This window comes from Ambystoma mexicanum, chromosome 3p (genome assembly GCF_040938575.1).
Source record: "Ambystoma mexicanum isolate Mex_15411 chromosome 3p, UKY_AmexF1_1, whole genome shotgun sequence".
Classification (NCBI taxonomy): domain Eukaryota; kingdom Metazoa; phylum Chordata; class Amphibia; order Caudata; family Ambystomatidae; genus Ambystoma; species Ambystoma mexicanum.
Genome location: NC_090925.1, coordinates 1,025,482,071 through 1,025,500,268, shown reverse-complemented (window position 1 = coordinate 1,025,500,268; position 18,198 = coordinate 1,025,482,071). Strand labels below are relative to the sequence as shown.

At 45.2% G+C, this 18,198-nt stretch overlaps 1 non-coding gene across 1 annotated transcript; it reads right to left on the bottom strand.

Moving 5' to 3' along the window:
- Positions 1–11,077: 11,077 nt before the first annotated feature.
- On the bottom strand, positions 11,078–11,181 carry LOC138581605 (U6 spliceosomal RNA). Its single transcript, XR_011304665.1, has one exon. It is a non-coding gene; the product is annotated as a U6 spliceosomal RNA (small nuclear RNA).
- Positions 11,182–18,198: the final 7,017 nt, after the last annotated feature.

Sequence of the window (18,198 nt, the reverse complement as noted above, 5' to 3'; positions counted from 1 at the left end):
GACCTTTGCCCATTACTGCATGTTGTATATCTGATTGAAGAAGCAGGTATATCAACTTTAGGTGAGAACCATTAAACTGGACTCTAAGCACACCTGATTTTATATAGAGATATGGATAGTTATACCATATACTTAAACACGTCATGACATCACTGACTACTTATAAAAATTAAATACAAAATTAAGAAGGACACTGCAATCCCTTCATCTGTGCACTTACAGTATGAGATAATTCAAGCATGCATATATCCACATGCACCCACACTTAGTAAGAAACATAGCGAACAGTTTTCTCTCATGATTGTATCTACATTAGCGAAGGATACGATAGCAGCAGAGAAGAGTAGTCCAGTAGAAGGGCCACATTTTGTAGCTTTTCCCAGCTACAAACACAGATGCCAATCTGGACACACTGATGTCAGAGGCACATTCGACCAAACACGATGGTCCAGCCCATGTGGTGATTCGTCACCCTGGCTTCCTAGGGTAGGGAACATACATAGATAAGTAACCAGCTGACTCTTTTGTACTGAAGCAAGCATGGAAAGTCTGAACACTAGCCAAATAAGTATCAATGGAGAACAAAACAAACTATGTGGTATCTCATACTACTTCCAACATCTTCCTTCCTATAGTAAGTCTCGTTTTAAATGGTTACATGTGTTTATACTAAGGCATTATATACCAAATCAATTATATATCGAAACATATACCTTGAAAACCTGAATCATGAATTTTCCCCCGTTTCTGACCCCTAAAAACCCATCCCGACTGTTTCCCCCAAACAATGAACACTTTACCCCATCATAAATATATTTGATATAAGGGTTTTCAAGGTATATGTTTAGATATATAAGTGATCCGGTATATAAGTTTCAATATAAAGACTGTATCCCGTTTTAAATATGCACTTCCCTCTCCCATCACTCTCCTGCTTTACCTATCATCACTCTCTTCATCTTGACTTGGATTATTTTCCCAATTCCCTGTCACAGATCTTTGAAGTTGGGAAAGGGCACTATGTTGGTGCACATATGAGTTATTATTATTATTATTATCAATATTATTATTATTGTATTTTTGGAAGGCAGACCAAGCTTCGAGAAGTAACAGAGCACTTTACAAAGTTATACAACCATACAAATGCATAATGGAGCGCTTTCAGAGGTATTTCAGAGTGATATTTATTGATTTTCTGGAGGTTAGAGGTTGACCATAATAGATAACCTCGCATTCATTTGATGCTGGAGAACATCATGTTTAGTGTTTCCGCTGTAAAAGAGAGTTGTTTCAGTACTCCACGGGTATGAGTTTAGTGGGTTTTAAAATTGGCACGGGCTAGTAATCTTCCCAGTTGGCCTCAGTTGGATTTCTCACGAAAACTGTGTGTGAGCGGGCGTAGTGTTCAAGAACTTAATCTCAATATTTGTTTGTGGACAATATACCAGCGGGAAGGATGACTCTTTCTGAAATAAACTATCCATCACATCAGAGAAGGGACTGGTCTTGGACATTACTGCAATCAACATGTATTCACGGGCTTCGGGGATCAACGGGAGTTGGGGCTGATCTCAAAGATTGCAGACTTAATATAAAAAAGTGGAAACCCGAAAATCTAAAACATCTCAATAAATGTCATGAAAGTGTCTGATGACTTGAGGGATGCTTAAGGTGAGTTAGCAGTGACTCTTGGAGTCAGCGATGCAGGCTTAAAGATATTTTCGACATTTTGTTTCTGCTTTAGACAAGCACAAGATGGCGGATGGACACCACCATGCAGCCATCCAGTATTTCCTATCTCTAGATGCCAGACAGCACAGAAGGGAGAGAGATCATTCAATAACCCCCTTTTCTGCCGGCTCACCGATTTCCCTTTTAATTGTGACTGATCCCATACAGTACATGCCCTTGTACTGCTAATGCAATCAAAACGTATACTTTAATTACAAGCAAACAGAAGAATGATCAATATTTCATGGACAGACAGCAGTTGCAGTGCATGCTCACCTAATCAATCACTGTGTTAATTACACGCTTATAGCCATCCATTTCTTTTCCAATTCCACTTTAATGACTAAACCCTGCTCAGTACGGGGCCTTCGGAGGATGCAGTTGTCACCGGATGGTAAGCTCACATATATTTCTCAAGTGGCTTTGTTCTGTGGGCCAGGCAGCGATGTGGAGGGTGCATGCAGATTAAATGTGTTAATTATGTATGTGCATTAGAAATTGGGTGTAAAAAAAGAATTTAAAAAATGGGTTGCATACCGTGGGCATTTATCGTGTTGCCTTAATTGGGTTTTCATTGACGTTTGCTAATTCCTCCTTCATTGGGTTTTAATGGGGGAGACATGGATCCGGAGTTAATACCTGTGCAGCATTGCTGCCTTGTTAGTTTTGGTAAATGATTGTCTTCTCTCACCTGTGAGAAGAGGGCTAATACGCAGGGGGTAGGTTTTAGAGGGAATTCATTCCTCAGTTATAAAGTCGGAAGGCTCGGGGGATGGTGAATTGAAAAAAGTCTAGCCTCCTCGCTCAAGCTTGCGTTAAGCCAGTGCAGCACACTATTGCCGGCTTTGTACTTTGTACTACAGCCAAATACATTTTAGACCACTTTTAGTCATAAAGAAAGTGGAGTTGTTACTGTGCTAACTTTCCGGGATCCGCCAATGACGAATTTATTTTGTGCAGAAGTAGCATCCCGGAGGTTATGACAGATCTTGAGCAATAAAGAGAATTGATTGGAAGGTACGTTTTATGGCTTCTTTTGAGTCCATTTTAGTACTTTCAAAGTCAATAAGCGATGAGCACGTGTGTCCGGCATTTGCCTTTCCTACAGGTGACCCTGCTTACCCACCAAAATGCTGGATGACAGCACCTATTCTGCACCCTCAAGAAAATTAAATGCAGCACACCAAGATGTGGATCACAATTGAGCATACACTCTGCATGCTGAAAGCTAGGTTTCGATGTTTGCACACAACGGGTGGAGACCGTAGCAACTGCCCTAAGTAGGTGTGTCGTATATGATCCAATGTTCCATGCTACAAAACATGGGTATGAAACAGATCATTTCAATGACTGATGATACAGATTTGATGATTGTGATGCTTAACGAGATGCAATTGGTAAAGTTGATGGTTACGCCACTGCAGGCATAGGCTGCAGCGAATATCCACGTGTCTGGAAGACCATCGTTTTGAACATTTTCCAGTACGAATATACAGTTAAGCTGGGCGATGATATAGTTTCAGGTTGTTTCAAAGTTATTGATGGTAACAATTTCATGCTTTTATGAAGGTCAAAGTTCACACACTGATTACAGTCTGCATATTTCTGCTTTTCTCTAAAATATAAGGACATACTATGCTTTTACAGGAATATCTTTGTTAATTGTTTGCACAGTTATAATATGTCTTTGAAATGTAAGCGTAGTAACTTGAACTAGTAATGTATACCTCAGCTCCCATCCTACGCTCTAACCATTTTTGAATGTAACACAGTCCTTATGATCCTTCCAAGGTATGGTACCAGCAAGACTTTTTTTTTTTTAATTAAATAATGTGCCTGAAATGTTGTCATTTACCCAGGGACAATGGATATAATGCACGAGGAGGGGTGGGCCGCGGTTGAGAGCCCTCTCCATTTTATGTTAATCTTTGAGGACTTCAAACAATTTAGGATCAGATACTTAAAACCACTGTTCAGATTGCTTCATATTACCACGCCTAGTGACGCATTGTCGATCTGCAGATCCACAGATAATTTGAATGAAGTTTTCTTTGTCTCGAAATGTAAGCATCTGGCATGGTTGAAACTTAGTAAATCATTATTGATCGTGGGAGGAATACCCATAAAGAGGGCAATTTATGCACTGGCACTTTACAGCTCCTTTTATGAGCTCATAATTTGTATATTTTACCAATCCTGGATTTATTTTAAGAAGAACATGATGAATGTATAACCTTTTAATGAGATAGTCAAGTACTTTTATGATGTTCATCTGGATTGTATGGCATAAAAATGACTCCTGCAAATGTTTTGTCCAGGTCGTATTGCCATGTGTGCAATGTATTTGGAAAGTGTATCATGCTGTACGCAAGGGTTTACGACGAATACAGGTTTTCAAGCAAACAATAATACACGATGTACAACATGCATTTATGAAGGCTGAATGTATTATGCATGCACATGTTAGCGTGTTAGCATTTCAGTGTTATCTGCTTGCTTTCAAGTTTCCATTTTCATCTGTTAAAAGTGAAGAAATGAAAAGCATACCAATCCAATACTTTACAAGTGGACACTATAGCAACCAATTACCACATAATGTGGAAAAGAAGGAACAGTATAACATACAAGGGTAAGGGGTGAACCTCTATGCATGGTGTGTCGTGACCTCAGAAATCCAGAGGAAAACATGACCTTCATCTAAGACAACCACAAGTAAAGACAGAGTGCTCCCTGAAATATTTGAGAGGTTCCTGCAGACCACTGGAACGTTAACAATTGATATGAACGGAGTGTGGCTGCGAGTGTGCAGTCTTTGGCAGTCTGTGCATGGCTGCAATGGCGCAATCGCCGGACATTGTGAATCCACAGGATCTTGAACACGACCCCAGGGAAGCAGAGGAGGGTCGATTGCTTAGAAGTGCTTTTACACGAAACGCCATAAAAACCGCGGCGTGCAAAGTCAACACCCGCCAGGTTTGATTCCGTCGCATAAACTAAACAAAATGCCGGCTTTACCAACACCTCACGCCCATCCCAGGCGCGCAGACACTTTGCAACATTTCACGGAGGAAAGCGCTACAACGCAAAACTGCCCAAGGCATACAAGTACGGCAGAAGTGGAGGAAGCCCAGCAGGACATACCTGTTTCCGCACCGCGGATACAAACGCAGGATCCTCCAGTGTGCCCGCCTGTGTCCTCGCAACTGCAGACGCCCCCCCAACAGCTCTGGGCCCCGGTGGCCTCCGGAGGGAGGACCGCGTCCCGTGAGCGGGGGGGGGGGTCGCCTGCTAATGAGCGGCCGGATATTCAGCAGCGACGGCCCACTCCAGGCAAGGAGCACGACATCATCCCTCCGCATTCGGCGGGGGCGGCCGCGCTAATGGCGCCGCTCGAGCGGAAACAGCCGTGGCCCATTCAGGGGGAGGAGCCAGGACCCACCCCCGGCAGAGGAGGCCACACGGGAGGGAAACCCAGAAATGAGTGTGGCCATGCCCCCAACAAGGAAGCCATGGGTTCAACCAATCCCCAGGAGTGTCGGGCCCAAGGGCTCTCGAGGCAGGAGAGGGAGGCCACACATCCTACGGGACCAGAGGCTTGCACGATAACACTCAGAAACGCCCATACACTGCAAATTAAGGCACAAGTGCACTTCAATTCACCCATTTCAGCCCCACCAAGCCAAGACTGTTCCCCCCCTCGGCCCCGGGCTGATAGCGGGAGACCAGAGAACGATGTTATTGTCCTACCAATGAATAGCCCAGAAAACATCAACTCACCATCAGTATACGAAGGGGGGTGCCAAATGCAAAAAAACAAGGCAGAAGGAAGGGGGGGTCTCCAGCCATGAGAAAATCGAGACCACGCATTAGAAAAATCGGCCCTGAATCTGCAGGCCGCGAAAATCAAAACAGGCAATCAAGCAGTAAAAAAACCATGGAACCCCGAGTCAATAAAACCCTCAATGGCAAGCCTTGTAAAGACTTCTTTCAGGCTTTTGCTCCAGATCCTAAATCCAGGCAAGAGGACCTCACCGATGAAGAAATCCTGGAAGCGATCAAATCTTGCCAACCCCAGGAAAAACAAAGGAAAATTGGCAGGGGCTCAGTTGTGTGTCCCTCCTCATCAATCCAGGGAACGGGCACCCTGGCCCCGAGCTCATCCCCACGGGCGCCACCCTCAGTCCCTAAAGAGACGGCTTCTCAACCTCGTCTGGTCCCAGCGCCCACTCCTGAAAAGGGTCCAGTCCTCTCTACTCCATCGATTGAGCCCTATGACCCGGAAAAGGCGGTTTCCCTGGGAAATCCCACAGCAGTAAATCCATCAAGCCCACGGAGCAGCAAGAAAGGATCCCTGAACCCAAACTTACTGAAAATCACTGACGTCCCGGCACTTCCAGCTACGAGGGGGACACAGCTTACTCAGCAAACGGCGATCCGAGTCCAAAGGGCAGTCAGTGGCCCCATGGGTCAGTCGCCTGACATCCCGTCTCAAGAACAACGCTGCAAAGTGATAACCAATCAGTCGGTTTGCCCAAGGCAAGTAGGGGCACCACCGGTTCATTCTTCCAAAGCACGCTACCTGGACCGGATCAGCTGTGGTCCTGCAGATCCACCATCTACGCCGGTAGTGAGACGCCTCTTAAATGAAAGCTTCGCTTCAACACCAGTCTCCAAACAGCGCCCCCAGTTAGCAGGCTCTCCAATTGACTCCTCAGGACAAAATAAAAAGGACCTTCTGTCATTAATGTCAGCAGTTACAATCGCCCTAAATCCCTTCACTAAACTGTATGAAGGCATCAATGAAAACTTAAAGGATCATACTTCGATCCAGGCCTCCATGCTTGCAAAACTGACCTTCTTGGAAGGCTATATCACAGCTCTAGATGGGCAATTAAAATCCTTGAAGCTAAATGCGGACTGTGGACCCACAATAGTCGCTCCCTGTCTGACACCCGACCCAACGGTGACCGCAGTTGAATCATCCAACCCGCCTCCACAACAACGTCTCTTACCCTCTAGCATCGTTCTCCATCAGTTGGAGGGACCTGCTCCTCGGAACATGCCAATCATGAGGTCATCGTTATAACGGACGACGCTCAACAAGCGGTTCAGTTACGAAACTCATCTGCGAGACTAGAGGATGGCTCCTATCCCCTCTTTTCAACAGCAAGATCAGAAAAACTGGACCAAGGAGGAAAATCCGTAACTCAAAAAATACCACCAGCAAAGCAACCAGCTTCATGTGCTGACAAAAGACCCACGAAAACCGGGAATCCAACTCATATGGTGGCCCTGCCACCAGGAATGCAAAAAGGAACTGTCTCTTCTCCGCGTTACACAGAAGACTTCCAAGCAGAAAAAGATCTAATGGAACTCTCTCAACATATTGATAATCCTCAACCCGCATGACCGGTCAAGGGGGGGACAGCGACACAGGAGCCACCTCACCCGGCAATCCCGGGTGCCCAGGGGAACTTGCAGGAGACTTCAACAATTAAAGACGCAAGCGAAGATGACACAGGGCACACATTCCTGACATTGGAGGATCGAAGGAACAATCTCCTCCGACGGTGCACATGCCCCTCCAACAGCCCTCCAGGTTTTAGAGCAGTGTCATTCGCCTCTACCCGAGCGAGAGACACGCCGGTTCGAAACAAAGCAGCCTCTAGTGCAACATCGGACCACTACGCTCCAGGGGGGCTTCTGTCAGAACGCTCTGCAAAGAAAGGAGAACATTATCCCTCAGCGCCCACTTCAAAAGATCAAAGGGGGGTGCGCTCGTTGATACACTACTCTTCAAGAACAGAGTCCTACCGCAAGGAAACCAAATCTTCGAGTGAGTCTCCAATTAAGATGGAACAGCACAAAGACAACAAGTACGACATAATTCTCAACCAAAGAGGGCTACTTGCACTATTCAGCCTGATCCCAAAACTTTGTGACATAAAATCGTCCGTTCTAAAGATAGTGGTCCCCTACCACTCACATGACAGAGCCAAAATGAACATCTACATTGTTTCCAAGAGAGTGAAAAGGGAAATAGTGCAATCAAAAGAGGACTTGGTCGATCTAGGATATATCATCAATTCCCAAAGCTCAAACTCACATCCAAGGGATTCGGACCACCTCGAGAAAAACTCGGTCCGTCAGGATAAAACCATTGGTAAGGAGAAGGGACGAGAACGTAAAAGAAGCGCGGGACAAGTTCAAACTGGGGACACTCCAAATTTAAAACCTCAAAATACTCCCCCGTCTACCTGGCGGGACAAATCAAGGTTGCTCAAGCCGACCAAAACCCTTGATTGCCAGACTGCTAGGTCTCCCAGGAAAAACTGTAAATCATCCTAAGGGGACTTGATACAGCATTCAGTGCAGAGAAACAGGACAAACACGAGAGTAACAACACAAGCGGTATCCTCCAAGGCAAAACCAAGCGACAAACGACAGGGATTGTGAGCCTGGCTCCCTAAGGTGCTGCCTCAAACGAATAAATAGCAACCCTCAGGTCAGCTGGAAGGGCCTCTAGATCATCCGACGGTCGACCACCACTCAACACCCCTCCACTTCTGTTCCTGGAATACCTGCGGCCACTTACACCTTACAACGACGGGAGATGCGAATTTAGCATCATTCGATATCATCTGTCTACAAGAGACTTGGTTGGTACAAACGCCTGCCATGGACGGCTATGACATAATTCTGGCCCAAGCTAACAAAGGGCTACTGGGCCGCCCAACGTCGGGCCTTTAAACGGCCTATCGACAGGGAACTGGCCTAAAACACAAGGCCACACCTCTAGCCAACCTCTCGATCTTGGCAGTCCTACTTGATTGGGTTGAAAACTCCCATTCCAGATCTTCGAAAATTTCGATTGTGAACACGTACTGGAACCCGGCAGCTATAAACCCACAGTGCTGCATAATGATGATGGAAAACCTGGTGGATGAAATTCAAGCTACGTATCAGGTCTCAGCCATCATAATCTGTGGGGACTTAAACGTCAAATGCAGTGAGGGAGCCACAAAACCGGGCAAAGCTACAAACCTGATGCCAGCAGCAAAAAGAGGGCACCTTTGGGCATCCCTAAGTCCTCAAGAAACCTGGAAAACTTGAATACTGTCTTCCCGAATGCCCATCATTTGCCAACTTGGGAACAAGGTCCCCTCAACGCCACCATTGATTACATTTACACATCAAGACAACTCTTGGGGAAGGTGAAAGCCTTTGAAGTACGCAAAACAACAGCCAGCGACCATAACCAGCTCACGATGTCATTGGTCACCCACTTTACACAGCCTGCGCCGTATGTTCTGGCAGTGGAACCAAACCAGCGCGAAAACAGACTGAATTTGACAGCACGAGCAGTTACAGCCCTGCAGGCCAAATATGTCTGTAAGGGGAACACCGAGAGTAAAGAAAACCTGGACTACGTTCCTCTATTGGTACAACACAGGGTGAAATCTAAGCAGCAGTCTTCCTCGCTCACTCAACCTAAACACTCTTATGAAGCGGCTCTTGTGGCTAAAAGACGAGAGTTTCGCAGGCTGAAGAGACAGCTGGGAAACCTCCCCCAAAACAAAGATCAACTAAGCCTGGCAACAGTAACCTACAAAACCTGGGTAAAAAACCACCGCCACCTGCTCTACTAGCAGGATGCGGAATGCATGTTAAAAGCCATTGCGGAAATAAGGCAAAGGAGTTCTGGTCTTTGTTAAAATCATTGGCCCCTTCACTTAACAATTCAACAATCAACGCCATAGCCAAGCAAAAATGGATCTCTCACTTTGCCACAGTTTTCCAAGCGCCGGCAATAACATCCCCAGTAATAGAGTCCGCACTGGGTGACAAACAGTTGGCCACGGACTGGTTAAAATTGGACGATCAAGTCGAAATCGGAGACCAAATCAAAAAATTGAACATCTCGGGAGCAGTGGGCCCCGACGGCATCTCCAACATAGACTTGAAAGCAAACCCAGAAGAATGGGCTTCGATGACGGCGTCGATTTTCACAAAATGTGTAGCGCAGAAAGCCCTGCCGCCTTTGTGGACCAAATCCATCATCGTCCCGATTTTTAAGAAGCGACATCACAGACCCACTAAACTACTAAACTATCATCCCATTGCTCTGCTGGACTGTATTGGCAAAGTCTATGGGAGCCTGCTCTTGAAACGATTTCAAGCTTGGGCAGAGTTGGCCCGGTGCAATGACAAGTTCCTAACTGGCTTCAAAAAGAAGATGGGCATGGCAGCTAAGATATTAACCATCAGCACCCTAAAAAGTAAGTTCTGGGAAGGGAAACCTCTAATTTTCGTTGCCTTCATCGACCTCTCCCAGGCCTTCGATCTAGTGGACCAGAAACGACTATGGCAAAAACTAGAACGGTGGAGCTTCCCCGAGGAGCTTCTGCAGCCAATTAAAGCCCTACACTCGGACACCAACCTAGGGGTATGACTGTCACAAAGAGTGGAAAGGGTCCGACTGTCACTGAGACTGGAAACGCCAATCCTCTTATGACCTGTTTCCAATATTGCAGATTTTTCACACTCCACAGATGACATGCCCAAAAGACGCTGTTCCACTTCTTCATGTGAAATGTCATCAGCGTTCAAGTTACAATTCTGCTATTTGACGTATTGCCTCACTTGAAGCTCAGTGCTACTATTGGCCTCTATGGTATGATGAAACAAAAGAAGATCTTTTGGGATATGAGCCTCAAAAACTCCTCATCATATCTCATAGTTAAACGTGCACATTAGAACTGGTTTCTGATAGCTCAGAGTTGTCACTGGGATCTGCTTTTGCTCCTGTGATGTTTGAGAGAATGTCAGCAGCTGCGATACAACCTGTCCCCCTTTAGCAATCTGTAAAATAAAATTAAGTAAACATGAAAATAGTATGTATGAATGCATGCAGAGATATATGTTTGTATATATCAATGTATGTATGTGCCACTTCTTCTTCTTCAAACAACCGTTTCTTTATTTATTCATAAAAATCAATACACACTTACACAATTTACCATTGATGACAGAGTGGAGAGGGCATGGTTCCTTTGCAAAAGGGTGAGAGAACATGACTTGAATGCCAGATGTTGCAGGGGAAGTTGGAAACATAAACCGGGGACAAGGACAGAACAGAATGACTGAGGAATGGGGTGGTGGAGAAACTGCTAATTTAAGGATGGAGGGGTGACAGAAAAGCGATGTAGGGCTGTCCAAGAACAGTAGGGAGAGAGGGAAACAGGGTGATGCTATAGTGCAGGGTGCTAGGAAACACGTTCTTCAGAAAGTAGGAGGGCTTTGATGGTGGATTTAAATGGTGGTAGAGTTGGAGAAGTACAAAGAGGAAGAGCAAACATGCTTAATGAATCTGTGTGTTATTCTTGCGCAGAGGCCACACTAATTTTCTCTGTACCCTTCCAATGTTAGTACATGTGCATCAATGGTCATCAATGTTTCTTAAAGTCTTTTAAACTTCATTTACCATTGTGAAATCATCTCTTTTATTATGTCTGCTCCAATAATAAGATTGTAACAAAGACTCATGGGTCCACCAGAGTCTCCAAAGCCAATTTACTAAAATTGCTTTTGCATTTGTATTATCCCCCAGGCACAAATCAAGATATCAACATCCCAAATCAAAATGCCCTCAATGTCCAGTCCAATACAAAGGTAAGGTCAACAATACTGTGAGATGCACGCCCCAAGAAAGCATCACTCAAAACCACCAAAATCACATAACACGTTTCTGCAGTTCCAGTTGTAATTGTATGCAGAGATTACGTGTTCATCACAAGACACATGTGGGAAATGGAGTTATCCATCTCTTTCAGTGAAAAGGATTTGGACACCAAAAATGCAGGAGAACTCCTCAATTTTTACCACAATGCTTTACCGGCAGCAACACTGACAAGCACTACTCACACCCAAACATAGATTTGGAAATTGGAATTCCAATTCCCCATTCTCTCCTTGTTACCAAACCCTTCTTAAACCACTCTGCAATGCCTCCATCAAAATTAAGGTTTGAGTGTATGAGTGGAATAGGATAGGTATTTATTTATTTATTCACATTTGTTGAGCGCACCACAGCCCAAAGGCATCGTGGCACTTGTTACAGTGGGTGAACATAGCTTAGTTAAATACAAAACAGAAACAACAGTCAATCATAATATGTACAAATAGTATAGAGCAGAAGGGAAGCAAGAGGAGGGGAGGTTACAGAGCTATGAGCAATTTAGTTGAAGAGAGCAGTTTTGAGGTTTTTCGGAAGGCGTGGAGAGAAGTTTCAGCTCTGAGTGCAGGTGGGAGCGCATTCCATAGGGTGGGTAGAGCGGGTTAATGGCCAAACCAGTTCTTGGTATTGGACTCACATACTGCCTTTAATAAATCTCGCACAGTGAAGACGCTACCACACATCCCAACACTATACTTTGTACTGGTGTTGGTGGGTAGGCTTAGGCCTGGATGACTAGATCAGGAATGACTCAAATAACCCAGCTGAAGGTTCAGCGATGAGGGAACTGTGAGAGAGGCCATACTCCTACCATCTCCTGCATGGCCCTGTCATTTGCTCCACTGTCCTAGCAGGGAAGTGTGGCATGTAATACGTGTGTGTAATCTTCCCCTTGCATTTGTAATAGAAACAGATAAAATGTTATGCCTTTGCTTTTTTTGTTGGGTTGTGGGGATTTATCATGCGGTCTTGTCACGTGCAAATTTGTCTTAGGGGTGCTTTGGTGGAAGTTTGATAGGTATGTCCAGTGATGAAAGTGAGCAGGAACCGTCAGAAGCAGTGTTCCACTGCTTTTATTTGTTTCTGTTATCAGCTCCACTACTTTTCACAATTATATTCATCATACTATTGTTTTTAAATTAAAGTATAACTCTTCACTTTACCCGTATAGCACATGGGGAATCTCTACTCATACTCTAGTTACCCCTGTTTTTTTGGAAACTTGTCAAGTTATTGTCTCAGGTAAAATGTCAAAGGTCAGTGAAATTCACAGGCTATAGAGGATTGGTAAATTCATGTCCCTGTGCAAGTGTCAAGTTGTAGTAGCAGCCTTAGTTACTCGTCACTTGGACTATTTCAGTACCCCGGCAGCAATACCTTGTCAGATGTTGGCCTATGCTTCCGCCTACACTGCCCACACCGAGATCACAGTTGCACTACTTTTTTCAGTACACTTCTACCACTGGGTATGTCTACCTAAATCTTTTGAAGCTTTGACAAGTAAATATGATGTCTCTTCGGGGTGTTTGCCCAGCATGAAATGAGATTATTAGAACTGGGCATTTACGTTGTTCCAATAATCTGTGCGCCAGCTCTGCCACTGTGCAGATGCACAGATTCATAGTATTGCAAATCAGGAAAAGACTTGTGCCAGCCTCTGTTTTGCAAATTCAAAATTGATTTGCTGTTTTCATAAATCAATTGATTTTTGTGGCACATTGAATATATTATAATTCTGGGGGGCTCAATTGGAAGAGAGGGAACGTTGCTTCTTGAAAGGATGCCGACCAGAGATGGAGCCCACCAGGAAATCACAAAGCAAAGCTCCCGTACCTTGAAATCCATCACCGCCGATGACTGCCATCACCGACCGGAGCAGCAGTGCTCCTTTGCCTAAGACATTTGATCCAAGGACTCTCTTGCTCATCACCCTTGACTGCTTTCATCCTGTCGGAGAAAGTCAAGCCCCCTGACGACCGAGGAGAATCTGCCGGTGGGTTTCCCGCCATTGGAAGACCAAAGAGATGCCGACAATCCGACGCCCTTGCTGGGCCAAAGTTCTTCATCGACTCTATGAGGCAACGTACACTTGTCGTCGAGGTGCACCACACGCCTCAGCTTGCAGGACGTTTTCGACCGATCTTCAACGAGCACCACAAGAACCAAAGCTGCTGCCGCAACAACAGTGTTCACCCTTTTCTTTGCCGACTCTCGATGACCCGTGGCTCCTGTTTTAAAGGGAGTGCACTCAAGAAGGGCCAAAGTGTGCTATTGTGGTTGTGCATATAACTTTGAACCTTATTTATATAAAGGCTATGGCCCTCATTCAGTCCGCACTCTTTCAATGGGGACTTACCTGTCTATTTCGACCTTTGCGGGACCGGTAAGTCCCCATTGAAAAAGCCATTCCCCATTCCCATTTCAGCCCCCATAGGGCTCAATGGGAAGGGGAAAGGCGCTAATAACGGTACCGCAAATTGCGGTACCGTTATTAGCTCTGAAGTCCCTTAACGGGCCCCGTCCATAATGCCTGGTAAAACCCATTGGGTGGACTATGATCGCAATCTAGCCAAAGCAGTCCTGAGAGCGGTGAACCTGCGACTACCCTATCTTGTCGCGCCCATATCTTACGACCTTCGGCAGCAAATCCTTCCTTTTTGACCCTCACTTGTGTGGCATTGTAGTATCTACAAAAATGAGGGAGTCCCAGGCCGCCCGATGCCTTGAAGTGGTGAGAGTGGACATTGCTACTCTAGCCGGTTTGTTCTACGAGATGTATGCTGAGATCAAAAAGACCAAGCATTAAGGAAGGGACCCGCTAACGGACCTCGGAATAGGGTGCAAAGGGATTACCGGCACCGATGTCCTTAACGGTGCCCGGTATCCCTTTGCTCCCACCTCGTAATGAGGTGCTATGTTTTCACTAACATAGTGTGTGGACATTCCTTTGTGGGTGCTTGGGGACTACACTGTACTTAAGAAATAGCCTGCATCACCTCCTGAGAGCTAAGCCTTGGTTACTCGACCACAATACCAATATAGAGAACCTTGGCTGGGGTGCTCTGTGCCTCTCCTCTGCCATATAGAGAGCAGGAGTATAGATACCCCCCTCCAGTGCTTTACAGTCACCTGCTGGAGAAAACAGCTATAACTCAAACACCAGCACTTTTGGTATCACTAGATGCCCAGAAAGTGTTTGATTGGGTCGAATGGGCCTTTTTATTTAAGACTATGAGAGGTATGAAGTTCGGCCCAGGGTTTCTACAAATGGTGCGTTCCATTATCACTCCGTGCAGATTAGAATAGTGATAAGCGGGGTCCTCTCTAACAGCACAGCGATAAAACGAGGCACCAAGCAGGGATGCCCTCTATCCCCTATGTTATATGCTATATATTTGGAACCCTTTCGGGCTAGGCTTTGACAATCGCAGCAATTTAGAGGTATAGGTATGGCCGGGGAAGAACATAAGACAATGGCATTTGCAGATGACATGCTTATTGCAACCACTGAGCCGGAAACATCTTTGCCAGCATTGATGGCTGAATTAGACAAGTTTGGCGTGGTTTTGGGACTAGAAATAAACAGGACAAAATCAGAAATTCTGAACCTGAGGCAGTGGAATGCATACAGATACCAACTCAACTATCCTTGGCGGAGAAGGGTATAACATACTTGGGAATATTCCTTAAGAAAACACCAGAACTAATATATGGGCAAATGATCTGCAACTACTAGCCAGGGTGAAAAAAGATGGAAGCCACTTGCAATATCTTGGTTAGGAAGAATGAATGTGATCAATATGGTACTCCTCCCAAGAGTATTGTATGATTTCCAGGCTCTCCCAATTAGTGTCCCTAAATTCCTTTTTAGCTCAACATACATCTGGCAGAACAAACCGGCTAGAGTAGCAATGTCCACTCTCACCACTTCAAGGGACCGGGCGGCCTGGGACTCCCTAATTTTTTGTAGATACTGTAATGCCACACAATTGAGGGTAAAAAAGGAATGATTTGCTGCCGAAGGTCGTAAGATATGGGCACGACCAGATAGCGTAGTCGCAGGTACACCGCTCTCAGGACTGCTTTGGCTAGATCGCGATCTACAACCCAATACAAAGATCAGTAAGATAGTGGGGATAGTGGGGTTAGTGACTGAGGTGTGGGACACAGTACTCAAAGAAGGCATTCAGTCTACATCCCTCTGCTGTTTCTCCCGATATGTCAGAATCTGGACTTTCCCCCCAGGATGGAACTGGTAGCTTTTAAGGCATGGAAGGCAGCGGGTTGTGTGGAAACATAAGATATGGTGCAGGGACACATACTGAGAACATTTGAGGAGTGTAAAAGAGACTTGGGGTTGGGGAAGGAGGATAGAGAGGATAGATTTTGCTACAGTCAACTGCGGCATTGGTTGTCCACCCCACAGATAAAATCAGCAGCTACACTACAACTGACCCTTTTTGGAAAATATGTTACTACCCAAATGTGCACGAAAATTATTTCAAATTTGTATAGTTTACTAAATGAGGGTACAACACTAGTGCAGTGGAAATACATTAAGAAATGGGAGTCTACACTTGATAACATGATAGCCAGTGAAGACTGGGAACATCTTTGGAAGGCTATTCCCAAACTAACACGCTCCATCCAAATGAAAGAAATGTGGTACAAAATAATGTTCCATTGGCAATACATTCCGGAAACGACCGCATCAGATGTACCAAACCATGTCAGCATCATACTGGTGAGGTTGTGGGGCAAAGGGGCTTTGGCGACACAAATGGTGGCACTACACAATGATAAGGCCGTTCTGGGAAGGGATCCATAAACAAATAGACAAGATATTCCCGAGCTAGGGCCTGAAAGAGTTAGGAGTTTGGCTATGCGGGCTGTGGGGGCCAAGACAGCAACTGCTCTACAAAGGACAGAAACGTAGCTTCATTTCTACTCATATCTGCCTGGCTTGAGGTGGCCCACTGGGCATCACTACTACCCACAAGCAGTCTCCTGGCGCTCACGTTGCTTTGCAAGAGAGAAGGGGTGGAGGAGTTAGTAAGGATAGGATGCAATGATAGGCTCAGAACCAGGAGGAACTGGCATTTTTGAGTGCTGCGAAGCATGTGGCAGTTGGTGTGGTAGGCCCCTTTCATTGCAACCATATTGGCAAGACTCAGTGCCTTGGGTGTGTACTAGTGTTTATGTTGGTGTTAGTGTTTTGTGTGAGATTCGGTGGGTTGTAGTTGTGCACACTGGTTAGATTATGTCCATAAGAAATACAAATTCTCTGGTGGCTGTTGCTGGATTATCTGGTATCTTTGTGTGCACCTTGGCCATTGACGGTTTTATGGACTATGTGGCAAGTTGTTCACTCTAGGTGTGCTTCTAGAATCTCAGAGATAGTGGGAAAAACATTGAAATGATTATATGTGAGTCTGGCTAACCAAAGGTCTAGTGTGGTGGCGTTGGTTATGTTAGAAGAGCTGGAAGGGGGTCTGGGTTAGTAAGTCGGTCAGTTTTGTTGAGCCTCTGGTGTGACTCTTTGGTTGCTGCTTGGTGGTATCTACCCATGTTCTTGGTTGAGATTCGTCAGCCCATCTCATCCCTTTCAGTCGCTTGTCTCTGACGTTATTGCTGCTGATGTCCCTTTGCGGTTGTCATTGTTGAATAATCAGGTTTTGAGTCATTTCCTGAAGGTGATGGGGTCTTCTGAGGTTCTAATTTTTTTTGGCATTTTTGGCATGGTGTTCCAGAGGTTTGCAATTAGACATGAGAACACTATTCCGCCGTATTTCCTTTTTTCGTAATATTTGTCTCTATTTTTAGGATGTTGCTAGATCTTAGGTCCCTTCTTGGACGGTACCGGCTGATCTTGTCTTGGAGGAATTGAGCTCCTTGTCTGTGCAAGGGTCCTTGGATGATGCATAGTGCTTTGAATTTAATGTGTTTTTTTTACTGGTAACCAGAGAAGGCTTTTCAGTGCTGGAGTGATGTAGTATCTTCTGTTTAGTCTTAATAAGATCATGGCTGTTGTATTTTGTACCCTTTGGAGTTTCTTGGTAAGTCTTTCCAGCATTCTTAGGTAGAGGCTATTTGCATAGTCAGTACTTGTGAGTATCAGGGTTATGATTGTGAGGATTACGTCAGGGAAGGAGAGGTAGGTGGGTAATCCCCTGAGAAGGTTTAGGAGGAAGAAGCATTTTTGGGAGATTGCGTTGACTTGTGGCTCCAGGGATAGTCTGTTGTCCATGAGTATTCATAGGTTATTTACTACGTCAGTAATTTCTGGTTGCATTCCCATGCTGGCCCGCCAATTCAGTTGTGGGTTTGCCTGTGTCGATTTATGTGGGTGACAGTATTATTTCTGTTTTCGCCGGGTTCAGTTTAAGGTTATTCATTGTCATCCATGTGTAGATGTCAGGGAGGCAGTTGTTGAGCAGTTATGTTGCTCCACTGTGTGTTTGCTTTCACAAGCAGTTGTGTGTCGTCTGCGTAGTCAGCGTTGGATTGGCCCCTCGGCCTTTCGGCCCGTGGCCAGGCCGATACCGTCCCTGGGGAGTGGGGGCCAGTTTCTGGCCATGCCTGGGCCGGTTTGGAAGAAAAAAAAAATTGGAAAAAAATATTTTTTTCCCCACATTTTTTTTTTTTTTTCAAAAAGCCTTTCATCCTTCTGAGTACCAACACAGGTTGGGTGATATTGTATGTATATTTGTTCTATAAAAAAGAGCTTAAGC